Source organism: Adelges cooleyi, unplaced genomic scaffold (assembly GCF_023614345.1).
Source record: "Adelges cooleyi isolate 19-005CV unplaced genomic scaffold, UGA_ACOO_1.1 ACOO_flye_CR_arks_rails_tigmint_CR_PRNA_667, whole genome shotgun sequence".
Lineage (NCBI taxonomy): Eukaryota > Metazoa > Arthropoda > Insecta > Hemiptera > Adelgidae > Adelges > Adelges cooleyi.
Genome location: NW_026096368.1, coordinates 128736 through 141280, shown reverse-complemented (window position 1 = coordinate 141280; position 12545 = coordinate 128736). Strand labels below are relative to the sequence as shown.

Sequence of the window (12545 nt, the reverse complement as noted above, 5' to 3'; positions counted from 1 at the left end):
TCAATATTCTTAGTTTAGGATCGATTATTGAATTTGCTTCGATGTTTGATCATTTATTCGTAAGATAGCGCTAGTAACTGTTTGTGATTTTTTTTTCTGATAGTGAAGTTGGTAACGAATATACAAAATAGTGTTTCATAATATTAAATTTGGTATCACATGTTTTATATCAATTAATATGAAGGTACACTATCGTGTACGTCAGGCCGCCATGACATATGACAATACTATTTCTGTATCAATATGTATAAATAATTCATTTATAATAACCCTGTTTTACGTTGATAATTTTTCAAAAAAAAGTTCTACAGATATTTCTTTAGTTATACAGTAAGTATAATAGCTGTGTATATATATATATTTTATATGTGTATATCGCAGAAATACCATTGTTGAATGTTATTTTTTTTATAGAAATGTCAATATTACCGACAGTTGACATTTTAGCGTTTCTTGACGCAAATAATTCAGAGTTCGCTGATTCATCTAGCGATGAAATCGAAGAATTTGCACACGAGGAACTAAAAAACCTTTTGGAAGAGTTTGGGACAAGTGACGAAGAAGAAGAAATTGAAGAAAACGATAATATAACATTGACGAATAAAAAAAACATAAAATGGGTAAGAATGCCATTTAGCCAACAAAAACTGAAATTAAACGATTTAGATAACTCAGATCCTAGTCGTAAAAAGACACCACTAGAATATTTTTGGGATTATTTCAATGAAGAAGATTTCGAAAAAATGTCCTATTTTACCAAGATGTATGCAATACAAAATTCACAAACAAAATTTAAGCCAACATTTATTGATGAAATTAAAACTGTAATAGGAATTCATTTAGTAATGGGATCTCTTAAACTCCCTCGTGTTCGTATGTACTGGGAAAATGATAATCGTGTACCGCTCGTAGCAGATAATATGACAAGAGATCGTTTTTTTTCAATTAGAACAAATATGCATTTTATTGATAATATGCAAATACCACCGGGCAATAAAGACACTTTTATAAAGGTTCGACCGCTGTATGATATTATAAAAAAAAAATGCAATTCTCTTCCTATGGAAAGAAATATTTGTATTGATGAACAAATGATCCCTTTTAAGGGACATTTGTCTATAAAACAGTACATTAGAAATAAACCAAACCCGTGGGGTATAAAAGTGTTTATGTTATGTGGTGAAAGCGGCGTTGTACTTTTGAAGTTCGGTCAGATGTACCCAATTGTAACATAGGAGTTGTACAATGGTATGACAACAAAGTAGTTAATTTGGCATCGAATTTTATTACATCTGGAAACACAGATATTGTCAAACGCTGGGACAAAAAAAATAAGATGTATGTGGACGTCGAAAGGCCGGAGATTGTACAAAAGTACAATAAATCTATGGGTGGCGTAGATAATATGGATAAACTAATAAGCTACTATAGAACATTTATTAAATCCCGAAAATGGACATTACGCATGATGGCTCATGTTTTTGATATGACTGTTGCTAACTGCTGGTTAACATACATAAAAGACGCTGAGCATTTACAAATACCGAAAAATAAAAGACATGACCTCTTACATTTTCGAATGCAGTTAGCTTCGGGGTTAATAAATGTCGGGAAAACAGCAACACCCAAACGAAAGAAAGGAAGACCTTGTTCAAAAGAAGATGACTCGTACGAACCATTTAAAGAAGTTCCTTTAAGTTCATCCAAATTACGAAAAGTCGATGGCCAAATGCCATCAGATGAACTTCGTCTAGACACTGTGGATCATTTACCGGATTTCGACTCTTTAAAAAATGCAACGAAATGTAAGATGAACTTCTGTACTCGTAGAACACATATATTTTGTTCAAAATGTAAACAACATTTGTGCTTAGACGGTTAAAGTAAGTGTTTCATGGAGTACCACTTAAATGAATAAGTACATATTTTTAATTTTTGATATTATTCGAACGGGTTGTTCTGTAAGTTTACATTGTTTTTATTATTTGTTAAGTGTTATTTGGTTTATATTTTTAATAAGGTTTTATAATATAAAGTATTGTTGTTTTTTTAATATTATTAATATGTGTTTATTATATGATAACAGTAGTGTATAGTTGGGTAAGGATGAATGATCCTCTCTTATCAGAGATCTTCGAGGATGATCCTCCCTTATCAAAAAAATTGTTATCAATTTTTGTTATCAGTGATAAGAAAAATTTTGGTGGCAAAAAAATGGACGATTGTGAGTATCCATGTCATTGATTAAATATACATAGACAGCTCATGTAAATAGAAAATATGGAAACACGTTATTTAGTGTTCTATACTATTCATAGATGTCGTACAATATTACAAAATAATATTTTTTGTTATGCCGTATTTTCAGACACCGCCGCGGCCGGTCGGCCGCGACCACCCGTCGTGCGCAAAGTAAAACCGGTTTTGCTATCGGTATGAGATTATATTTTATTATATGAGCTTCATACAATTATTATTCTTTTACAAAATATAAAATATTTATAAATGAATCTTATCCATAAGATTATTTCAGATATTTTTCTTTTTAGAATTTAATTATATTGTATGTCTAAAGCTTTTGCTCTAAAGCATTTGTTTATTGCAAACAAAATTTAGAATCTTAGTTCTAAATATGAATTAGTTAAATAAAACGGTTATAAATATAGACTAATTTAACATGAGGCATTTTTTCTACTATTTTTATAATTATTTTTTGAGCGTTGGTAATAAACTTTGTAAATGAGTCAGTTGGTCTCCTTAAAAACAATTTTGAGCTTTCAGAATCATAGTTTTTACAAAATATGAGAAACTCATTTTCATTAAATTGCTCATCATTAGTTTCTTTTAAAAAATTATTTTCACATAATCTACACTTAAATTTTTCTACACATTTTTTGCCGAAGTAACCTGAAAAATAAGTATTTGAACATTTTTCTAGTGTTACATTGGGTGTATAACCATCATCACTTTCTTCAGAAAACGAAATAGACGACAACGATACAGAGGAAGAGCTATCTAAAATTTCATTAGTATCTTCAATATGCATGGTTGCTTCATAGCGGTTATCATTGTCCAATAAATGAGTATCATTATCTGCTCCGCAGTTCGAAAATATAGACGGTCTCATAAGATTTATTTTAACATTGATATAAAATGTCGTCCGGAAAATACGAGCATTTAGATTTCTAAAAAAAAAAAAATAACTAAAACATTTTTTTTTAAAAACACGCTTTTCTAAAAAATAGTAAAAAAGTGAGCTTTTTAAAAAAAAATTGTATTTATTTATTTCACTTTTTTTATTTTTACTTTTTAATTCTATTAAAGATACTTAATAGTTGGTGAATAGATTACTAAATTCATTTTGGAAGATTTGAAAAAACATGACATTTTAGTGAAATGACCCCTATATTTGGCCCTCAAGCATTTGTGACCTGGATACCCGGGTCCCAATATTATGACGGAATATTGTATTCTTATCCGAGATGAGTGTCTGTGCCAAGTTTCAGCCCTCTACGACATCGGGAAGTGAGTTAAACTAATTTTGCAAGATTTGAAAAATACCCGTACAAACGTACGTACGTGTTAGCGAGTTGAAGAAAAGCATGTAAAAAAGTAATTTTTTCGTCATATCAAAAATAAAACCAATTAAAATCAATTAAATTAAAATCAATAAAAAAATTAAATTTTCTCATAAAACCATTATTTATTATTATTAAATATGTTTAATAAACTAATTAGACTGTTTTTAAAAAAGTTATGGAGCGTTGTAATTTTAAGTTGAAAAATACGTAGTTTTGTTGGCGTTTTTCTCCATTTTAAAGGGGAAAAGATTTTTTAGAAAGAACTTTTTAAATTTTTGGTCCAATAAAGAAATTTATTCAGTGACTTAAAGATAGTACAGACACAAAACAAAACAAAATAAAAACATATTTTTAAAAACGAAGCGTAAAAATGTCGCAGAATGGCCTATGTGGGATTGGATGCCGACCGTTTTTTTAGTCAAAATACATCATCTTTTGTCGATTGTACAGGCCGAACCAGTCATCCAATAAGATTATTTTCATTATTACAATATAGAATATTTCTCTGGGTTACTCATACCACATTTTTTATCTTTTTTGCTTAAGGCTATTGGGTACAGACTAATTTTTCCGTTAAAAACTACCCATTTAAGTTCAATCGGCCCCTGATCAAAATTTATTAAAACCACTTTTTTCTTAAGTATTGTCTGTACAAAACACCTTAATATTAGCCGGTACCCAATAGCTTTAAGGGTAGAGTTATTTACGACATAGTAAGATTGATAAAAAAAATTACAAAGCTCACGAGCCATGGACATATTGGTTAAAAATCACCCTGATAGCACCAGGAAATTGAGTAGATAATAATAATAATAGGTAATGCCCGTTTTCTTCACTACATTAAATAGGAAGTCAATATTACTACCGACTACCCTACGTATACCGAATGTACTCAATTATGACCATTCGCCTTTTTTTGTAACTTTCCAACTTCCTGGTGCTAATAAGGTACTTATCCAAGAAAGAGACTAAAGGAATTCTTAAGCTTATGAAAATATTTAGTTTCATACCTGAGTTAGAAACCCATTTTGAACATAATGATTGGTCTTTTGGAAACCGATATAATTTAAGATTTTCATCTCTTGCGCTTTTACCACAATTAAAATACTCGCACCTAATTCCGCATTTACGAGACATTTAAAAAAAATAAAATATAAAAATTAAAGAGACGAATAAAATATACAATTTTACTAGAGGAGCTCAGGACTCTTAAAACGCTCAACACAAACTGTGGTGGTAATAAAGGTTTAAAAAAAGTAGATCAATGACTAAAAAAAAACAAAATTGTTTGCTTAAAACGCACAAAAGAATGTCTAGTGACGCTATCGATTTACTTATTGTACTATTATTATTTATTACATTATATTGTATTGTATTTAAAAAAAACAAAATCATAAGACTTGGACACAAGTCACGGCTCCGTCGTCTACGTCGATGTCCGACGTCCGTGGTGTAAGAGAGTACAGGAAGAGAGGGAACATATTGCGTAAAAAAATCCTACCAATTAGATTCAAAGGGTGGAATAAATGATATTTTTATTATATTTACAAACGGCATTATGTAATTGTAATTTTTTTAATATTAAACTATTCACTAATAAGTAATAAGTAATATTGTAGTCTAATTACGTACAGCAACAATGGTGTATTGAGGGCGAAAGGTAGGTTAATATAAATAACCAATTATGTAAATTTAAGAAATATAATTAAAATTGGTAATAATGTGCGTACAAATTCACAAGAACTCATGACATATACTAAATATTGTATTTATGCATGATTAAAAAAATATATTAATATATAATAATTTATACAAAAAAATTGTTTTTTTCTTTATTATAATTATTGAATATAATTAATATTGTTTATTTGGGTCATGGAATATAAGTAATAAATATTATATAACCTTATATGGTATTATATGTGTACACTGAAGAAATCATGAGTAATATTTAAGTTGTTTTATACAAGGACCAATTAAATCTGTAACCTAGATTATATCATATATAAGACATAGTATTAAGGTGTTGGATTTACCATTCTATTACGGCTGCTGTTATAATTGTAACGTACGTTGTATATATATATTATTCTCTATACTGTGTGTTTTTTTTCATGTTTAATAGTATTGTGTTCAAACATATTATTGTTGTGTTTTATTTTCTACTTTAATACTAACTTCCACCAAGATATACAGGTGTATATCGCAATAATAATAGTTATACTTTAATTATAATAAAGTGTAATGTAAATAAAAATTGTATAAAATAAATGAAAAAGTTGCAAAAAAAGTGTATTGGCCGCCCAGTTTTGAACCGGTATGTCGTGTGTCAGAGCACTATTTTCGATCGAATGAGCTACAGATTTAGCGCTCTCTATGGTTCGGCTCCCATTTATGAGCGGCTAGCTTTTAACACAGCTTGGGCTATCTATGTGTATTTAATCAATGTCCATGTGGTATTACAGATTGTTATCAGTGATAAGACAATTTTGGCGGCAAAAAAATGTGAGTATCCTTGTGGTTTTACAGATTGTTATCAGTGATAAGAAAAAATGTTGGTATCCATGTGGTATTACAGATTGTTATCAGTGATAAGAAAAAAATGTGTGTATTCAGGTGTTATTACAGATTGTTATCAGTGATAAGAAAAAAATGTGTGAATCCATGTGGTATGACAGATTTAGCTATAATGTCTATGGTGGTGATAAAATACAACGGTCGTTTTGATGGTGTACTAGGCCCAGTTGACCAAAGTGAGCTGAGTCAAATATTACAGCTAAACTTTGGACAACTAGGTTTAGGCAAACCATGATGCGTCCAATGATTATAATGCATAGCTGTAGGTGTGCACAACAGATGGTTGCAACAGCGCGCGCGCGTTTTTTTAAACGATATGATTGGACAACGGTAAACGGATGATGTCTGTGTGTAAATGCGTATAAATACTGTAAAAGAATACGGTACAAACAGTGACCAGTTTAGCGCACATAAGAAAACTTCCAGTGGTGGTGGTTGTGATGAATAAAGCAAACTACGACAACGCAGAGGTGAGTGATAAAATAATAACTCGATTGTCGGCTGCATTATTATAATTAAAACTTTTTCGATAGATGAATGTAATTACAAGCAACCTACTCAATCAAAAAAGCGATGATTGGCTCAAGACGCATCGGCAGCATATATCAGAATTGCAGATTAACGTACCGTACAAAGTGTTGGGCTTCAAATCGGTGAAAACGAAATTTAGCAGTTTCACACCGGTGGTTGTAGTGCAATTGGGCTTTGAAAAACCGTTGGAAGTGTATTTGCCACCGAGGTATGTAATGAGCGAAGACGAGATAAGAAGAGGCTTCGATCCGAATTTGAAACTACGATACCGTGGGAAAATGCCAGGGACTAACGTACATGATATTATATTTGAATAAAAAAAAATAATGTAATTTACAATCGTTGAATAAAATTGTATGTGTGTCTTTACAAACTCAAACATTTAATTTTTTTTTAAACCACCGAGTACTAGGTAAAAAATTATAATAATAATTTAACGATGCGATGGAACGTCCTATTCGGACCGGTGAGCATGTATAACTGTAGGGGTCATCATCGTACGACATGTGTACAGTCGTCGGTTGATGTGAATGCAAAAAAACCAGGTGCCTGTAGGGGAAACATTGTACGACGACGACGCGAACACAGACGTCTGATGGTTGTAATAGTAAATAAAAAAAATCCGGTGCAGGTGGCCTGTAGACACACACAAACGCACGCTGAATGGTAAAAAAAAAGTATAATAACTCGACGTCTTCGTCTGATATTAGTCAACCATAATATTGCATAATCCACTGACCGCGTCGAAGACACAGTGTATCGTTGAATAAAATATGGAGACTATTAACTGGTTATTACAAGGTAAAGTATGAAGTCGTCCGTAATTTTTTTTGTTTTTATCTAACAATGATGTAATAGTATAAAACAATTTAGAAAACGGGGTTCAAATCGAAACCGTTAGCCTCGATGAACATATATATATCATATTCAAGGTACTGGAGCTCAGCCAGTTATTATACTATTTAGGTAACGTCCGAAATTAATATTATTAAAAAAAAAAGCGATTTTAATTTTCTGAAACAATAATTTAAGAATGCGAAGGCGCCGCCGCCAATCGAACAATGAAGCATCGATGGATAATGATAGCAGCTGCGGCGGCAGCAGCAGCAGCAAGGCCAAGCAATAAGGCTACCGATGTAAAATTGAAAAATGTATTATTGGTTGTTCAATAAATTATAAAATAAAATATCCGAGTTATTTGCTAACTTATCCTAAGCGTAGAATAATTAAAAAAAATTCCTAAAGGATAAAACAACGCCCGGTGTCCGTCAGGCACCTGCAATTGCATAAGACAGATGTAATTGCGAAAGTGGTAACAAAAAAAAAAAACGGTTATAGTTTAAACAAGAGAATGAGGATCGGTTACCGGAAACGAGTGTGTGGTTAAAAGGGGAATACAACGAAGCGATTACTAGTAATACGTTCGACTAGGAGCTAGAGCGAGGATCAAGCCAGTAAGAACGATGTTTCCTTGCGGCTTATGTGATAAAACTTATACGATCAATAGCAATCGCCAACGACACATGCGAACGGTTCATGACCCGGAAAAGACGGTATTCAGATGTCACAAATGCCACCAAACATTCAACAGACCCGACAACCTATCTAGACATCTCGCAGAAGTCGTACATCCTCAGGGTGAGTTAAAATTAATCAAATAAACGCGCGCGCGGTGAAATAATAATAATACAACAACAGTACTTTTATGCTTTTAGACGCGATAGAAAACGTCGAACGATACGGTTACGGTCTACATCGTGACAACCGTAAGTAAAAAAAAAAATGTTAATAACTTTAATACTCAAAAATAGTAATAATAATAATCATACAGAGTACGAGACGCAACGCGAACAGACGTATGAAATAGTTGAAGTTGTACCTGCATTTTGGCCCAACCAAGACGAGCAAATATCGTACGAGTGGTTAGGTCAGGACGATATGCAGACTGAGAGAGCGGGTGATGTAGGCCCAAGCGGCGGCGGCGGCGGGGCAGCGGTAAACCATACAAGTAAGTTGCAAAATATTGTGCAAATAATAAAAAAAAAAAAAATGCTAAACAGAAAAAATCGAATTATAGGTATTGAATTAGTCGACTCGGCGTTTGGCGATAAAATAGAATTGTACAAAGTGACAAATACAAATTCACAGTTTGGCGTGGCCGAGTTTATGGACAATTGTGGCAACCAGGTGATCGAGTTATTGGACAGAACGACCAAACAGCACGTTGCGATTAAGGCGAGCGTTGAACTGTACGCACTGTTTGAAAAAACGAGAGCTCCGGACGACAACACAGCCGAAACAACTGAAACGGACAGCAGCGTTTTCAGCTTTAACGTGCCACCGGTGTCGATAACCCAAGGATCTGATATTCACAACATCTACAAGGACTTCACCGAGAGTATAAAGCGCGACGCTGAGGAATTCAAAGAACGAGATACTGGATGGGCCTTGCGAGAAGTCGTCCACATGGAAGTGTCAATTTGTCAGTACGACCCACTCAAAGGTTCGTGTTGGATAAAGCTTCCTAAGGACATTAGAAAAAAAAACGCTGTTCTGTCAATAGCCAATTTGGATCAAGCGTGTTTTTTCTGGTCTATTGTGGCTAAACTACATCCGGTAAATTCGAAAACTATACAAGCCGAATTAACTATATCATACCCACATTATAGCGACGTGCTGGACACAACCGGTATTTTGACTCCCGTGCAATTAAAAAGCATACCGAAATTCGAACAACAAAACAACATAAGCGTTAACGTGTACACGCTGCAAAACAAAAAATTAGTCGGCCCGCTTTACTACACTCAAGAAAAACGCCCGCAGCACGTAAACTTGCTATACATGACCACTGACCGCCGAAGTGACGGGCATTACGCGCTAATTACTGACATCGATCGGTTAATTAGTAAACAGGCCAGCCAGCACCGAACGAGGAAATATCTGTGCGACGGGTGTCTCTTGTATTTTTACTCCAGGACGCAATTCATCAACCACGAATGTCGCAAATGCTAAGTCACTCTGCCGGAAGTCGGGAAAAATAACAATGAAATTCAAAAATCATCAGTACCAGATACCAGCTCCGTTTGTAATTTACGCCGACACCGAAGTCTTTTTAAAACCAATTGAGCCGCCGCACGATATTAATGAAGGCGAGTCGTATACATATGACATTGCGGCTCACGAACCAATGAGCTTTGCGTATTTTATTAAGTGCTGGTACGACGACCGATTGAATAAATTTGAAGTGTATACCGGGCCCAATTGTATGGATGAATTCGTTAAGCGGCTGCAAAGAGATATCAATGAGATAGCGAAAACTATAGCAAAACCGATGCCAATGTTTCCGTTAACGAGTGATGAACAAGAGGCCTTTAAATCGGTGACAACGTGTTATGTGTGTGCTGACCCGTTGCACCATAGCGAAGCGGTCAGGGACCACGACCATTTTAAAGGTAATATATACGCTAAACAACAGCTGCCAACAGCAGACAACGGAAAATACATTTTTTTTTTATGTTTACAGGCCGGTACCGAGGAGCAGCGCATAACGAGTGCAACTTAAAGCTTCGAACCCCGTCGTACGTCCCGATCTTTTTACACAATTTCTGTAGTTATGACTCACACCTAATTACCGAAGCTTTGAACAATGACAAAAGTCCGATTAAGGTGCTGGCCAAGACTAAGGAAAAGTACATAAGTTTGTCAAAGTACTTAAGGTGCGACGGCGGCGGCGATGATAAAACCAACCGGACCATGATTATGCGGTTTGTCGACTCGTACCGCTTCCTGCCCGGGTCCTTAGACAAAATAACGAAAACACTAACGGACGAACAATTGGTTCTAACGCGCAGGCAGTATCCGGATGACGAGCAGTTCGAGCTAGCCAAAACGAAGGGTATTATGCCGTACGAGTATTTTACCGACCCGAGCGTGTTGAGCGAGACGAGTCTGCCGGCCAAGGAAAAGTTCTACAACCGAATGACAATGAGTCATGTGTCAGACGAAGAATATCAACGTGCGCAGAACGTGTGGCGAACGTTCGGTTGTGAGACGTTGGGGGACTACGCCGAACTGTACTTGAAAACTGACGTGTTCCTGTTGGCCGACGTCTTTCAAAACTTTAGGCACTTTTGCCTAAAGCATTACGGTCTTGACCCCTGCCACTACCTTACAGCGCCGAGTATTTCGTTTGATTGCATGAAAAAGCATACAAAAGTCGAACTTGAATTGATGACAGACGTCGAAATGACCCAGTTTATACTTCGAAATATAAGGGGTGGTCTGTCACAATGCAACGTTCATTATGCCGAAGCGAACAACAAATATATGGCCGATTACGATCCGGAGAAAAGTTCAAAGTTCTTGGTTCAACTAGATTTTAATAACTTGTACGGGTCGAGTCTTTCGGAAAAACTACCGATTGACAGTTTTAAATTTCTAACGCCCGATGAAGTAAGCGCTTTGGATATTTTAAATGTTCCGGACGACGGGGACGTCGGCTATATTGTTGAGGTTGACTTAGACTATCCAGCTGCGATACATGACACGCACGCCGACCTACCGTTCTTTGCGGAAAACATGGAGCCACCAACCGGCACACTCCAAGGGCGAGGCGGCGGCGGCAGGAAGCGATATAAAAATTAATAGCAAACCTGTACAATAAAACAAAGTAAGAACGATACGGTAAACCAACCAACCAACATTTTTTACATTTTTTTTTTTTACCTTGTTTCAGATTTGTGACGCACTACCGATGCTTAAAGCAAGCTGTGGCCAACGGGTTGATTTTACGGAAGGTGCATCGAGTATTACGGTTCAGACAAACTGCGTGGATGGCTGAATTTATTCAATTCAACACGAGACTTCGGGCAAGTGCGCGCACAAAGTTTGAAATTGAACTAATTAAATTTTTAACTAATTCCATATTCGGCAAAACCTTGGAAAACCCAGAGAAAAGAATAAATGTTAGACTCGTTAGCGGTTGGGAAAATTTAAGGCAAAAACAGGGGGCCAGTGTCTTGATCGCAAAACCTACTTACGACAGCTGCACAATTTTTAACGATAACTTGGTCGCAATACAAATGCGACGAACCGAAATTTGCTATGATCGGCCTTGTTATGTAGGTTTTGTGTGTTTAGAATTGGCCAAACTAATTCTTTATGATTTCCATTATAAATTTATTAAACAAAAGTACGGCGATAAAGCTGTGCTTTTGTACACAGATACTGACTCCCTGTATTACTCAATTGAAACGCCGGACGTTTATAAAGCCATTCGGGATAATTTAAATTTATTGGACACTAGCAATTATCCACCCCAAAATAAATACAATATTCCGCTGGTGAACAAAAAGTGTTTGTACAAAATAAAAGATGAATTAGGCGGCACGTTGTTTTTACTTTTTATCGGCATTCGAAGTAAGTCGTATTATATTCGGGCTGACGGGGTGGGGGGTGAAAAAAAAATTCTGAAAGGCATTCAAAAGGCTGTCGTTCAGAAAACTATTGCCGAACGCGATTATTTAAATTGCATATCACTCGAGAGTGTTAGGACTATGCGTAAAATGTGCTTGTTTAAATCGAAAAAGCACAGAATATACACGCAGATTGTATCGAAAGTAGCCATGACTCACAATGATGATAAACGTTTCCAATTACCTGATAGTCATTTCACTCTTCCGTGGGGGCATTATTCTATTGACGACGACGACGACGATGTCGAACTTATGGATATCCAAACGGTTTAAAATCGCTAACGAGAAAAACATTTATTCTATAAACAACGGAACACCAACGGTTTCGTGCGCGCACAGTACTGACGGTCACACAGAAAAATAAATCTGGTCTGGCCACGCG

The 12545-nt window shown here is 35.3% G+C and overlaps 1 pseudogene; it reads left to right on the top strand.

The window, feature by feature from the left end:
* The first annotated feature begins 626 nt into the window (after positions 1–626).
* Positions 627–2439, top strand: LOC126845088 (piggyBac transposable element-derived protein 3-like; annotated as a pseudogene).
* The last annotated feature ends 10106 nt before the right edge of the window (positions 2440–12545 follow it).